We start from the raw sequence: 13944 nt of genomic DNA, 5'->3' as shown, positions 1-13944 counted from the left end.
GTAGGAGGTGTTCCGAAGACCGTCAACCTAAGTACCCCAGCCTTAGACAGGTATGCACACTGGTTGAGTTTGTAACCGTGTTTTACTAGATGTCGGCCTATTTTAACTTATTTAAAACGGGTGATTAACTTACGTGAGCATGCAGTTTATCTTTGTTATGGATTTTAATGTCTAATTCAATTTTATAACAACTTATAAGACTTAGACATGCTTATACATCCACAACATAATAAAAGGCACTCAATTTAATATAACAATTATATTAAAAACAGAAACCCTAAACATGCATTCAATACATTATAACAATTTATAACATATACTCAATGCATGTAACATGCTTCCTATGGTGGGATTTTAAATCTAAATGGCATAATATATACAAAAACATGTTTAAATTTAAATATAACATACATCGCATGCATAATTATTTAAATAAACACTGATATGATTCAACTTTGGCATCCTAAACAAGCATAATAACTAAAATATTAAAAAAAAACATGTCCAAAACAGCTTCAAATTGGTGTAAAACTACCCGAACCGTCCCCAACAAGACTTGAACCGCTTGAACCAAACCTCCAAAGCATCAAAATGTGTTAAACCGGTCCAAATAGGGTTGAACTGGACTGGAACCAAGCTGAACCGGTCAAACCATGAGTCTCCCGTGTGAACCGATTTGAACCACACATTGCACAGCTGGGATGAATAACGTCGCAACGCCCATCCCAGTGTTACAACGTTGCGGTCTTTACCAAGAATAGCATTGCAACGCTGTCTGGGCAGTTGGCAATTCTACAGCAACTTTCTCACGACCTTGCTTGCTTCAATCTCCAAATTACAGCTTAATTCGGACTCTAATGACTCCAAATAAATTACAGACTTTAGAGCACATATATAAGCTCATCAATCAAGAACCAATTACAAATTTAACTTGGAATCAAAGAGGAATCTAATGCCAAAACGGAAAAAACCATCCATATCAGTCCAAACATATATTTTCTGAAATTCACCCACCAAAACTCAAACTAACGTTAACTGAGTGTTTAAATCACGCTCTGATACCAATTGATGGAATACACAAGTATGCAACGGAAGCAAACAGAATCAATAAGAACTCTAATTATATTTAATTTAAGTTTTAAAGCATGCATTTTCAGAAAATCACAAGTGGGTTTCATGTTACATGAATTCTTCCAATTCCAATTCACTCCAACCCAGCTCCAAATCAACCGTCAACCACCAAGAGATCTTCTCTACTATTCTCAGCCTTGAATTTGAGTGGTGGAACTCAAATTTGAGTGAATTTGTTGAAGGAGTTTTTGTGGGTTTCAAGAAGAAGAAGAAGAAGTCAACTGTAAACAGTTTTCAGCCACTATCTCACTTTCTATGCTCAATTGGAGAGTTTTAACCAGCCTTTACATGCAACCACTTCAGAAAATGACTTAACCCGCAACTGTCTGAAATTTAGATGGTGGGATTTATGTGTATCTCATGGAGGAACACCTCCTACTAGGATCAAAAGGTGGGGAAATCCCACTTCCAAAACTCATTTTTTCAAAATCAATTTTTAATTTCCATTTTCTTTTATTTAATTCTAACTTAATTAAATTCATAATTAATCAAATTTTAATATTTCAATTTCTCAATTTGAAAATTAAAAAAAAAAAAAAGAAATTAAATTATAGGTTATATTAAACTATTGGTTATATTATATGTGATATAACATAAACTATAGGTTATCTGTTATATTAGATATAAAATATGTTTTTCAATATATGATATATATATTAAATTAGTTTTAAAAAAAAACAGTTTTTTAATTAAATAATTCAAATTATGCAAGAGTTATTTAATTCGTTTCCAATATATGATATATATATTAAATTAATTTTTAAAAAATCACTGAATGAATTTTGCTCTCTCAAAATCAAGAACTTCATCCCTTCCAAATTAATCTTGAAGTCCATAAAACTCTCAAAATTCTTTATCTCTCAAGAATAACGAGGTTTCCATGTTGTAGTATCTGGAATTTGGAGATCCGTTGCTATGTTTTTTTGGCTGTTTGTGAGACTGTTTGAAGAGTTTGTTGTGTTCATGAATTGGTTGAAACGTGATGAGTTTCAGTTTTCAAAGGTGAGTGGTCTTCTGATCTATTCTTCCTCTTCAATTTATGTGTAATTGCATGTTTAATTAAATTAAATATTTAGTTTTTGGATCCTCTATTTGTTCATATATTCTATAAAATAAAATTGTGATATCGGTACTTTCCGCACACACACAGAGTATCATCTACTCTTTCAAACTCAATTATGAAGGCATTGTGAGGTAAGAAAAATAATACTGATAATAATAAAAAATTAAAGGGGAACAATCATGGATAATCAAAACATAAGCAATTTCTAATTACGGAAAAGAAGATTTCTAGTTAAAGAAATTTTTATTGAATGAGAGAAACAATTAGCTACATACAGTTCAAAATCAATGTTCAAAGCTAACAAATCAACAATAATATGCAATTTCTCTCTAGAACCAGAACAAAAATTTCCACATTCAGACCACCAAAATCACAAAATCCCCCAAATCCAAACCCTAGTTTCTATAAATCCTAACCTTCAAGTTGTAGAGAGTGCGACCTCACCTCTTGAGCTCGTACACGACATCCATGGCGGTTGACAATCTTTCAAAGAGTATGCTCAATGTAGGTGGTTTTCTTTGATTATCCCTTATTTCAATATAGACCCTCAAGAAATTTCAAAAAGAGAAGGAAAGAGCGCAGTCGATTGAAGAATTTGAAAACGTTGAAGCGTCAACGTCTACCGAAGATTGATATGAGCCAACCACGTTTGAAAGGAAGAAATATCTGTCAAGTTAGAAAGAAAGTACCACTGTAGAGAAGAAAAGGGGAGGGAGGCATTGAGGATTAGGACAAGGGGAAAATAAAGAAAAGTAAGGGAATTCGTGGGATTAAGACGAATTAGTGAAATCGAAGGGGAGCATGCCCTAATTTTTTTTAAAAAAAATTGAAGTAAAACGTGACCGCACACTATGATTTTTTAAAAGCCAACTTTTCGCCCTTTTTTCATTTATTTCATAGCATATTTAAGTATACAATGAAAAGCTATAAAAAATTATATTAGTTGTAATAGATCTTTGTAACTTTATTGAATACAATTAAGGGAAACTTGATTTACATGTTTTAGGTATCTTAAATCTTTTTGGATTTCTCATATAAACGTCATTATCAAGATATTAATATAAATATATTGTGACAACATCCATAAGATGCATGTCTAGACTTTCATACACAATCTGACCAATTAAAAAACTTAGTGCGATTACACTCACTACGGGAGAATATGTCTTCTCATAATCAATATCATATCTTTGTGAAAAAAATCTTGTGCAACTAATCTTGCTTTATATCTTGTGACCTCACTATTTTCGTTTCTTTTTCTAACAAATACCCATTTGTATCCCACAGGCTTGGCACCTTCTGGTGTCGAGCTACTAGTCCAAAAACTTGACTTTTTTAAAGTGAGTTTAATTTTGTCACGATTGCATCTTTCCACTTAAGCCAATCTTTTCTATATCAACATTCTTCAACAGATCTAGTCTCAAGATCCTCATTTTGAGATATTATATCAAAAGAAACATTATATGCAAAAATGTTTTCAATAATTACATTAATTTGGTTCCATCATTTTCCTGTCATAATATAGTTTATTGAAATCTCATTATTATCTTTAAGTATTTTACTTTTCTTTTTTGTTACTAATTCTATCAGTCATGTCTAGGATTTCTTCATAGATATCTGCATCCTCAACTAAATCTCTTTTTTTTATTATTATTATTGATTGATGTTATTTTTTGAGGATTTTTATCTTTTGAACTCATTGGTCTACCAGGCTTTTAGCATGTCTCACACTCATTAGCAATATTTTGTTATCTTGAATATCAATTTTTTATGGAACATTTGCAGCTGGTATATGTGACTTAGTTACTTTCTTAACATCTGTAAATGCATCTATTAAGTGATTTTCTATATTTTGAAAATCAAGTATTTTTTGAACTTCAAGTTCACATTAATCTATATGGGGATCTAAATGAGACAATAATGATGCATTTCATGTAATTTCTTTTTCTAACTTCCTAATTCCTCCCCACTAATGTTGGAAAATTTATCTCGTTAAAATGACAATCAACAAATCATGTAGTAAATATATCACCCATCAAGGGTTCAAGATATTTAATAATTGATTGGGAATCATATCCAACATATATTCCAACCTCCTTTGAGGACTCATCTTAGTACGTTGTTGTGGAGTAATTGGAACATATACTACTCTTTGAAAAATTCTCAGATAGAAAATATTTGGCTCATGGCCATGAGCTAATTGTAATAGTGATTACTTATGATAAGCTACTTGTATAATACGTATAAGTGACACAACATGCAAAATAACATGTCCCAATACAGTTGTAGGAAGTTTAGCTCTCATAAGCAATGGTCTAATAATTAACTGCATATGTTTTATAAATGATTCTACTAAACCATTTTGTGTATGAACATGAGCTATAGGATATTCAACACTTATCTAAATTGACATACAATAATTATCAAAAGCTTAGGATGTAAATTCACCAGCATTATCAAGACGAGTAGTATTAATTGTATAATCAGAAAATTTTGCACTTAACTTAATTATTTGAGCAAGTAATTTTGCAAATGCAAAGTTTTGACTTGATAATTAAACACATGTATGACCATCTACTGGATGCACCTATTAATACATAAAATATCTAAATGGTTCACTTAGTTGTTGGATTTTATGTCCTAAAACTCGTGGTTTATAAACATTAAACATATTCTATTTTATATTGAGGTTTATTCAGTCAAGATGTTATTGAATATGTGAATGACATTTAACAATGCTAAATCCAATAAAATAAGAACCTCTAGCTATAGCATGAATACTTGAACTATATATGGAGACATAAAGGTGGATCAAGTTTGAGTAATAGCCATAACGGACTATAGTATCAGGATAAGGCTGGGTACCTTACCCTGGGGACACTATGGATGCGGCCCACTTTGTATTTGATACAAACGATGTGATTCTCGTTCATGTGAGACATGCGAGTGGGGACATCCTATGCAATGAGTTTGCATAAGATCAGACTGAGAAATAGTCACTTTTACTTTATAACGTCGTTTACTGTTAAGACTATCCATTTCAATACGATTACCTGGGTAGCTCGATTTGTAGTGTCATTAGGATAAGGTACTTAACTTTATCTATCTACTACAGACCGTTTAGGTTATCAATTAAACATGATCCATCTGTATATCTCAACATACATATTTAATTTACAGAAGATAACATTGGATCTTAGTTTATTTGGTTTTTGTGGGTTAATGCAACTAAGTGTTAAATAAAATACCTCTTATTTTATTAGATAAATAAATTGTTTGTACAATACAATTGCAAACTACAAGACCACAATATTTAGGGCATCAACCTCAACATGACATTAGATTTTAAATTTGGTACCAAGAAATTTTCTATTCGAAGTGCTGCTGAAAATAATTATATTTAGCTTTCCACTTGGTCCTAGCACTACAAGAAATAACAAATACGATAGCTAACAGAAAAAAGCTATGATAGACCTTTTATAACCTTTCTCGAAGGTCTTGGCAACCCATGTTATTAAAAGTCTAAGACTTTTTATACCATTTTTGTATGGCTATAACGAATGCTATAATAGAGTAAGAAGATATAGCATATATACATTGCTATAGAAACATTTCATAGCCTTGGTTATTAAGGCTATCGTTAATGAATAATAGCTTGTTCTTAATGCTATCTTTTCCGTATAATAACCTTTTTTTAGTGCTATCTTTACCATATATCAACATTTTATTAATATTATCTTTAACATATAATGACCTTTTCTTAATGTTATTATTATATCCCATATATAGGTTTAATTTTATGCTACAACGAATTTACACATCAAAATTTCATAATCAATTTACATTAGAATTACTTATTTTTAGCTAAATACACACATGAAACACTTGGTAATGCATCAAATATCATGACTTCCTTTAATAATAAAAATATCATGACTTCCTTTAATAATAAAAATTTGTAATCCATTTGTACATTATAAAATAATAAAATTATCCAACAATAAAAATACACCAAATATAATTTGCAACTATATAAGTTCATAAAATATAAAATTTACAAGCGTTCAAAATTATGTCATCATAGAATTAAGCTTCCATCTTTGAGCCAAACTGGATTGAGATTATGGATAAAGAGCTTCGACAACTCGAGTTGGATGAAGTGAAAGTTGGATTATGAGTCAAATTGAACCAAACAATGGAAGAACATTTGGTGATGAAGTTATCTCTTGAGGTGAAATTGACATTGAGATCTAAAAGGCTTCAACACAAGCAATACAACCTGTAATTAAGAAAGTTATCAAAACGCTTCATCACAAGCAATATAATCTCTAGTTATCACTTTAAGTTTCACTCAATATGCAAGAACAAGATTAGGAAAGTATCAAATTTCAACAAAACCAAATACTAAAGTAACTATACCATAGGCATACGATGCGAATGCAAGGTCACTCTGTAGGCTTAAATTTGATTACCTTGTCTTGCTTTTGTCCACTTGATTTGCTATAGATACCCATCTACTTCCTTTTCCTTTTCTATTTTGGTCTACCTTATCTAAAATCAATGAGATGATTAATAAAAAGAAAACATTTCGAACAAATGAAAACTTGGCAACTTGATCATGAATCAATTGAATGATGGATGTAAAATCCATAGATTAAATAGAGAATGAATAAACAGAATTACACCTTTCCCTTCACATGGTCAAGACATTGCATGTTTTGAGAGTCCAACCTACAAAAAGATTTCAAGCAAAAAAAAGTTCAAGTTATTGAAATAAAGAAACAAAATAATCGATAAATCGATCTATGTACTAATTAAAACTTTGGGAGAAAGTCATACAACCGAAGCTTATGTCCAACATCAACTGTCCATAACCATGCATCAACAAACTCAGCAAGGAAAAACAACCCAAACTTATGTCTACCAGAAACCAACCAAGTCTAAATAAAGAACTAAATGTTGAGTGCCATCCTTTTAGAAGTATTGAGTTCCTACAAAGCACTTCAATGAAAACAAGTGTTGCAGATATTCCTATCAACAAACAACCCAAGCTTATGTCCAGCAGAAACCAACCAAGTCTAAATAAAGAACTAAACGTTGAGTGCCATCCTTTTAGAAGTATTGAGTTCCTACAAAGCACTTCAATGAAAACAAGAGTTGCAGATATTCCTATCAACAAACATCAACATACACCGACACATGTATTTAAACAAAACATTATGTACACAACACAATTGGTGGTCGAAAGTTTTCTTTCGAAGGGGAAGCTCCATCACCCTTTGTAATCACTAATCAGTAAGCAAACGAATAAATTCCAATGAATTTGTTTCTGCTGACACAGACAGAAAGGTAAGTAAAAATAGTAACATGGTCAATTTGACCTCATTCTACCTGATGAAGATGGAAGTCCTGAATCCCCTTCAAACACTTGGAGGGGAGTATTTCTTCAGGCCTGCAATATCAAGCAGGAAAGAGCGCAAGCCTCTTAATTCAAAATGCATCATCATTCATTATTGAATTATCTTGTTCCATTCACAGAATAATGTTAATGTATCAATGAATAAAAAATGAAACTGACACAGATCATCAGGATTTTACCCAAAAGAAAAGGTTGATTAAATTTCTTTAAGGAAGCAACTGGCAGCAGCCAATAGCATGAAACCAAGCTAAACCCACCATTGAGAATGTGGCCTGTGGAATTGAAAAACATTGAAATGTAAGCACAAACCACAACCATTTTTGTGGTTTCATTGGAACTGAAAAACCATCACCGAGATGCCCTGTTAATCAAAAATAGAAAATCAAATACTCACATTCTAATGAAAACGGAAGAAGAAAAGCACATTAAGAATTACTGTCTAGTGTTGGAGACAAATCATCAAACATCTTACTAGTAGAAAGCAAATATCCACCATCTAAGTAACCACCCCCTCCCAAACCAAAATTTTTCAAAAAGGAGAAAAGAAGATTAAAAGTTATGCTCCTAAACAACAAGAACAAGCTTTTTTAGAGTCCAAACATACTTCAAAGTTTTATAATATTCCTTATATACTTGTTTCTTTTCACAATTGACTTATTTACAATAACGACAATGTAGAACCTAATGTTAATCACAAGCCAATGTAAAACAAAACCAGTCATAAGAGAATCACCAAGAGTCATAAACTAATGTATACAACTTACAAAGAGGTCGAAAGGGTCTAAATGAGACTTTTCAACCCTGTGCATCACTAAAAATGGTTTACCCAACAAATATAACTCTTGACTTCAAAAATATAAGTATAAACACATGAGAATGTGAACTTTTTAACAAGATTCTCACCATCCAGGATGGACCACAATTCTCCCAGTGGGGAGAACCCAACTCACCTGTCCAAAACAATTGCAACCAGAATCATCAACATAGTGCATAGGTTCCATTAGTACACTAGCATCAAAGTATATGTATCCATACCCCCAGTCCAATGATACTTTATCCTTAAACTACCTGCAAGCTTTTAACTAATTAATTGGTGATTTAAGGAGAGTTTTCAAACCCAAGTAGAAGTCCTAGAATGAAAACAAAGTTGCAACTTAGAATTCAATACTCAAGAATGAAGCTTATGCTTACAACCAAGATTATAATATTCACATCAAGAAATTTTTCGCTGATTAAGTATGGAGAACTACTACAAATTCATATCTGTTTTGGAATCCATTGGGATGATTTAGAAGCTAGAAGGCAGCAACGACATCGTCTAGAAACATCTCATCAATAAGCAAATAAAACTCAACAATAATTCATTGGGTTCCATGGCTTTCTAACAATTGAAGAAAATTAAAAAGTACAAAAGGATCAAACAATTAAAGGAAGAACAAGTATCTTTATGTCCCTCTCCACTAACAAAATAGCTATTAACCATACAAAGAACATTTTCATATAATAGTACATTTTTAATAGCCCAAATAAACATCAACATAAGACAAAACAACCTACTAATATATATATGTGTATGGCCTTTTGTTGGTTTAAAAATTTAAGTACATAGAAATGTAGTGCTAAATGAATTATAGGAACAAGGAAAAAAAGTATAGAAGTGTAGGAAATAGATTAAACCGTAACTTTTCATAAGTTTCACAACTTGAAGTATACAACTAAACATAGTTTAATTTTAATCCTCAACTAGTAGTATACAACTAAGCATGCATGATGCCCCATCTATGTTCTCTTCAAAAATTTTGAGCTTACCTTTCCATCCTTCTTTACAAATTTTTCAATGCTACAATATAAAAATGGTGTAATGAACTAGAAATCAACTCTAGATCCTTGTTAAACCTGATGTGCCAAATCTTTCCTAAATTAATGCTAAAATAACCCCACAATAAACTAGAAACCAAGATAGATTTTAATCACATTTTGTTATATCCAATTTCTTTAATTCAATTTGTCACTTATACTCCATAGACACAAGCCACAAGTATTTAGCCATTTTCTATAAATTTCATAATCAAGCAAAACTCTCTTGAAACCATGAACTATGCCACAAAGTGGCACTGAAAAACAGAGAACATTCAATAGCAGATCAACCAAGAAAACATCAAATAGTCATAGAGTTGTACACCAAAACTTCGCAAATTATGAAAAAAATTGGGAGTAGCTCATGTATAAAGAAAACAAAAGAAACCCAATTCAAACAAAAAGGATCAAATAAAAGATGAAATGATACAGAAGGTCATTTATGGAGAATAAAATTTTTAAGGCTCCAGGTCACCAACTAACAAAAGGAAAAAGATGTAAAATCCTCCACTTCAATTCCCTCCTACATTTTTAGCAAACAAAGTAAAGCCCGAAAAGTGCATTAAGAATTCAGTCATATTGAAGAAAACAAAAATTCAAAGATGAGAATAATCAACAAGATAACATAAAAACAAAACCGAAATTTGAAGCGCAAACAAGAAAACTAGCGAACAAATGGCATAAATTCAGAACAAATTCAATAAAATGTAAGCAGGAAAATGAAAAACAATCTTGTGTTCGAAAAAACATAAAGGATAGAAAAACAAAGCTTTATGGCGATGGAAGAACGAAGATCCTCGAAGTGTAACACAAAAAGGAATGAAATGAAAGCGAAAATGTTCTACTGCGTTGGTTTGGGATCACAATATGATTTTGGTTGTAGTGAGCCACAAAGCCAATTGACTAGTTTAAAATATCTATCCAACGATACCCATAAGCATGAAATTCGAAAACAAGAAAGTTCAAGAGCTGATTTTGAAATCCAAATACAAAAAGAGTCTAAAAGGGTGAGGGAATATTGTGACTAACCTCGAATCGGTAGCTTCAAGTGTCCAATAGTTTAGAGAGAGAGAGAGAGGGAGAGAGGACGAGCTGGTACACGTAGAACCCTAAGTGAAATCCACAACAACTAGAGTTGGAAAATGATATAGATGAGAAGAAGAAGAAGAGTGCTCTTGTTCTTACCTGCAAAGAAAATCTTCTCCAAGTAGCTTGAAATGTGTTGGCGGAGCCCCAACTTCTGGATTCGGGAAAATGAAAATGGAGGAAATAGAAATTGTTGGCATGTATGTTTTTTAGAAGAGGAACGTGAAACACACACTTTTGAGAAAGAATGAAAATAAAAGAGAAAATGTAAGAGGATGCCGCTCATTCTAAAATTTTTCCCTCAACCCGTGTGCGTCCAAAATTTTTTCATTTCCCCCTCTCTTTTTTTTAAAAAAAAAAAATCATTTCATAGCTTATTTTGAAAAGAGTTATCTTCAAAGGCTATAAAAAGACCTTTTTCTTGTAGTGTAGGTGAATATTCTAATGATAAATTGAGATGGTCAACTGTAATTTTGCAGTTCAACGAGTAAGGAAGATGGAAAATGACTTTGATTTTGCTTGTTTCTGTTAGAAAAAAACGTGGAGGACAAATATGAAAGATGAGAGATATATTTTCCATTCAACTAAGCATGTCTTTATATAGGCTTACAAACATAACCATAGGAATGCCAATGGTTACAAAAATCTCATAATTCAATAACTCCTATAACTTAAAAATGTCACCAAATACTCATAACTCACATAACTCCTATAACTTAAAAATCACTATTGGTTATAAAAAAAACTAAAAGTTACAAAACCCAAAAGTCACACTAAATGCCACAAATAAAGTTTAATAATGACAAATGTTTCACCACCCCCCCCCCCCCTCCCCCCCCCTAAACTTGATTTGTTACACTAAATAAACTCTTCATTTTGATAAAAGTCTCCAACTTGAGGGACTTTGTGAAAATGTCTGCCGCTTGGTCTTGTGACTTGATATATTTGAGTTCCACTTCTTTCTTCGTAATGTAATCCCGAATGTAGTGAAATCAGGTATCGATGTGATTGCTCTAAACCATAAAGTGTCTTCTTCAATCAAAGCACTTTATTTTCTTCACCCTTGATTTTATAACCCAATGGTTGTTCCACATAGACCTCTTCCTCAAGAATTCCGTTCAAGAATGTCGATTTGACATCCATTTGATGTATCTTCCAATGATTATGGGGCTGCCAAAGCAATAATCAAATGAATAGTTTCAAGGCGAACAACAGGGGCAAATACCTCATTATAGTCGATGTCATGTCGTTGGCTATACCCTTTCATCACTAGTCTCGCATTGTGCCTCTCAACATCGCCATTGACTTTTCTCTTTGTCTTGTATACCCACTTCACTCCGATCGGTTTGTGCCCTTTTGGAAGCTTGGTCAACTCCCATGTGTCATTTTTCTCTATCGCTCGAATTTCTTCATTCATTGCATCCTTCCATTTCTTGCTTGCAATGGCTTCTTGGAAACTAATAGGCTCACTATCACCCAATCGGACAATCTTGAACTTGCATCATAGCTGATGAAGATGAGTTTCTCGCTTCGATCATCGAGCTTGGTCCTTTTTTCTTTTGACACATGAGCATATGCAATACTCCCAAACACCTTGAAGTGACCAATCCCGAGATTTCTTCCGTTCTATACTTCTTGAGGCGTCTTGTCAAGCACACTTTTGGTTGGTACTCAATTTTTCAAATAAACTGCACAAGCTACGGCCTCCGCCCAAAATTCCCTCAGCATCTTCTTTGTCTTTAGCATGCTTCTTGCCATGTTCAAGATTGTCCGATTCTTCCTCTCCACCATGCCATTTTGTTGCGGTGTTCTTGGGACTGTTAACAGACGTCGAATGCCTTTTTTATCACAAAATTGTTTTAACTCATTTGATGTGAATTTACCACCTCGATCGGTTCTCATGGCCTTGATTGTAAGGTTTCTCCACACGTGCCTTAAATCTCTTGAAGATTTAAAATACTTCTGATTTTTCCTTCAAAAAGTACACCCATGTTTTTCTAGAAAAACCATCAACAAAGTTTCAGTGAGACTGAGCCAATCCTAACCACTGAACATAAGTTATTATTACCCATATAGACAGATCCTCCATCCAACTCTCTATAGGTACTAAACCAGTCTTTATGGTGTGTCATGTGGAAAGAACACCCTGAATCTAGAACCCAATCTAGGTTCTTATTAGCTTCTTCTTCTGCCTTCCAATTAGAGGTAGCCAAAGCATCTGAATAGAAGTAAGAGTCCTCACAAACTGAGGCTTCACCTGACTGATTAGGTTGGACTTTCTGTTGAGTTTGTGGTTGCTTGTTTTTCTGCTCATTTTTCCACTTCAAAGTTCTGCAATCCTTGATTAAATGTCCAAGTTTTTTGCAATATTTACATCTAACTTTGGATTTTTCTTTCCCCTCTTCAGTTGAGCTTTGTTTTCTTTTTTCCTTATTATTCTGTTTTGACTTACCCTTGACAAATAAGCCCTTTGTACTAGGCTTGTCTTCCTTGCTAGTTATGAGTTCCATTTCTCTGATTTTGAGAGCAGAAATGATAATATTAGTAGTTAGGGTATCTCTCCCATATTTTAGGGCAGTCTTCACATCTTTGTAGGAACCCAGCAATGAGTTGAGAAGCATAAAGACTTCATTATCTACCCCAATCTCTTTTTCTTGAGTCTTGAATTTAGTAGTTATCCTCTTGAAATCATCTAGATTCTCTGTCAATGATTTAGAATCACTCATCTTGAAGGTAAAGAATCTTTCCCTTAGGAAAAGTTTGTTGGGCAGATTTTTAGTCTCATATAGCTCATTCAACTTGCTCCACATCTTAAAGCTATCTCTTGGTCGATCACTTGCCTTAGGACGCTGTCAGACAAGTTTAAAACAAATATTTCATGAGCAATTAGCTCCATGTTCTCTTTTCTTCTTCAGTTGCAGTGATTGGCAGCTTGGCTGGATCCTCTAGAGCCTTATGTGCCCTTTGTTGTCCCAAGATAGCCTTGATCTTGGCTTTCCACAAGCCAAAATCGCCTTTCCCATTGAATTTTTCAATGTCATGCCTTTCTACTACAATATTTGATTCAAATTCTAATTGAAAAGCTCCAAGATTTTTCTTCTTTAGAATCTTGACTAATCTTGAAGCTTTCTTGCAGGCTCTGATACCACTTGTTGGGCTTAAAAATGAATATAATGGGCTGATAACGCACTGCAGTATTGATCTTTTAGGCTTAATGAAACTCAGGCCCTATTCTGAATATCGGATACCACCTTTGTTCAAAACAAAAACGCAAATCAGTGTGCTAAAAGCACAATCCATGTGATAAGAAATCTCCACCCTACACCATGACGGCTATAATTAGAGATAAGCACTTCTGTTGTTTGTAGAACTCAAATGACTATTCCTA

At 33.1% G+C, this 13944-nt stretch overlaps 2 long non-coding RNA genes across 4 annotated transcripts; both read right to left on the bottom strand.

Moving 5' to 3' along the window:
• Positions 1 to 375: 375 nt before the first annotated feature.
• Positions 376 to 2870, bottom strand: LOC150038267 (uncharacterized). Of its 2 annotated transcripts, none has more exons than XR_016527360.1 (2): positions 2611 to 2870; positions 376 to 854 (listed from the first exon to the last, which is right to left on the bottom strand). It is a non-coding gene; the product is annotated as an uncharacterized LOC150038267 (long non-coding RNA). The 2 variants fall into 2 exon arrangements; XR_016527359.1 differs by having other exon boundaries at positions 2639 to 2753.
• A 3238-nt stretch (positions 2871 to 6108) lies between these two features.
• On the bottom strand, positions 6109 to 10796 carry LOC120069652 (uncharacterized). Of its 2 annotated transcripts, none has more exons than XR_016527358.1 (8): positions 10656 to 10796; positions 10500 to 10579; positions 8517 to 8563; positions 7793 to 7885; positions 7586 to 7646; positions 6880 to 6925; positions 6614 to 6745; positions 6109 to 6473 (listed from the first exon to the last, which is right to left on the bottom strand). It is a non-coding gene; the product is annotated as an uncharacterized LOC120069652 (long non-coding RNA). The 2 variants fall into 2 exon arrangements; XR_016527357.1 differs by having other exon boundaries at positions 6667 to 6745.
• Between the last annotated feature and the right edge of the window lie 3148 nt (positions 10797 to 13944).

Source organism: Benincasa hispida, chromosome 1 (assembly GCF_027475165.1).
Source record: "Benincasa hispida cultivar pf3 chromosome 1, pf3_genome.v1.1, whole genome shotgun sequence".
In the NCBI taxonomy this organism is placed as follows: Eukaryota; Viridiplantae; Streptophyta; class Magnoliopsida; order Cucurbitales; family Cucurbitaceae; genus Benincasa; species Benincasa hispida.
The sequence above is the reverse complement of the archived record's forward strand: the minus strand, read 5'-3'. Positions and strand labels throughout refer to the sequence as shown.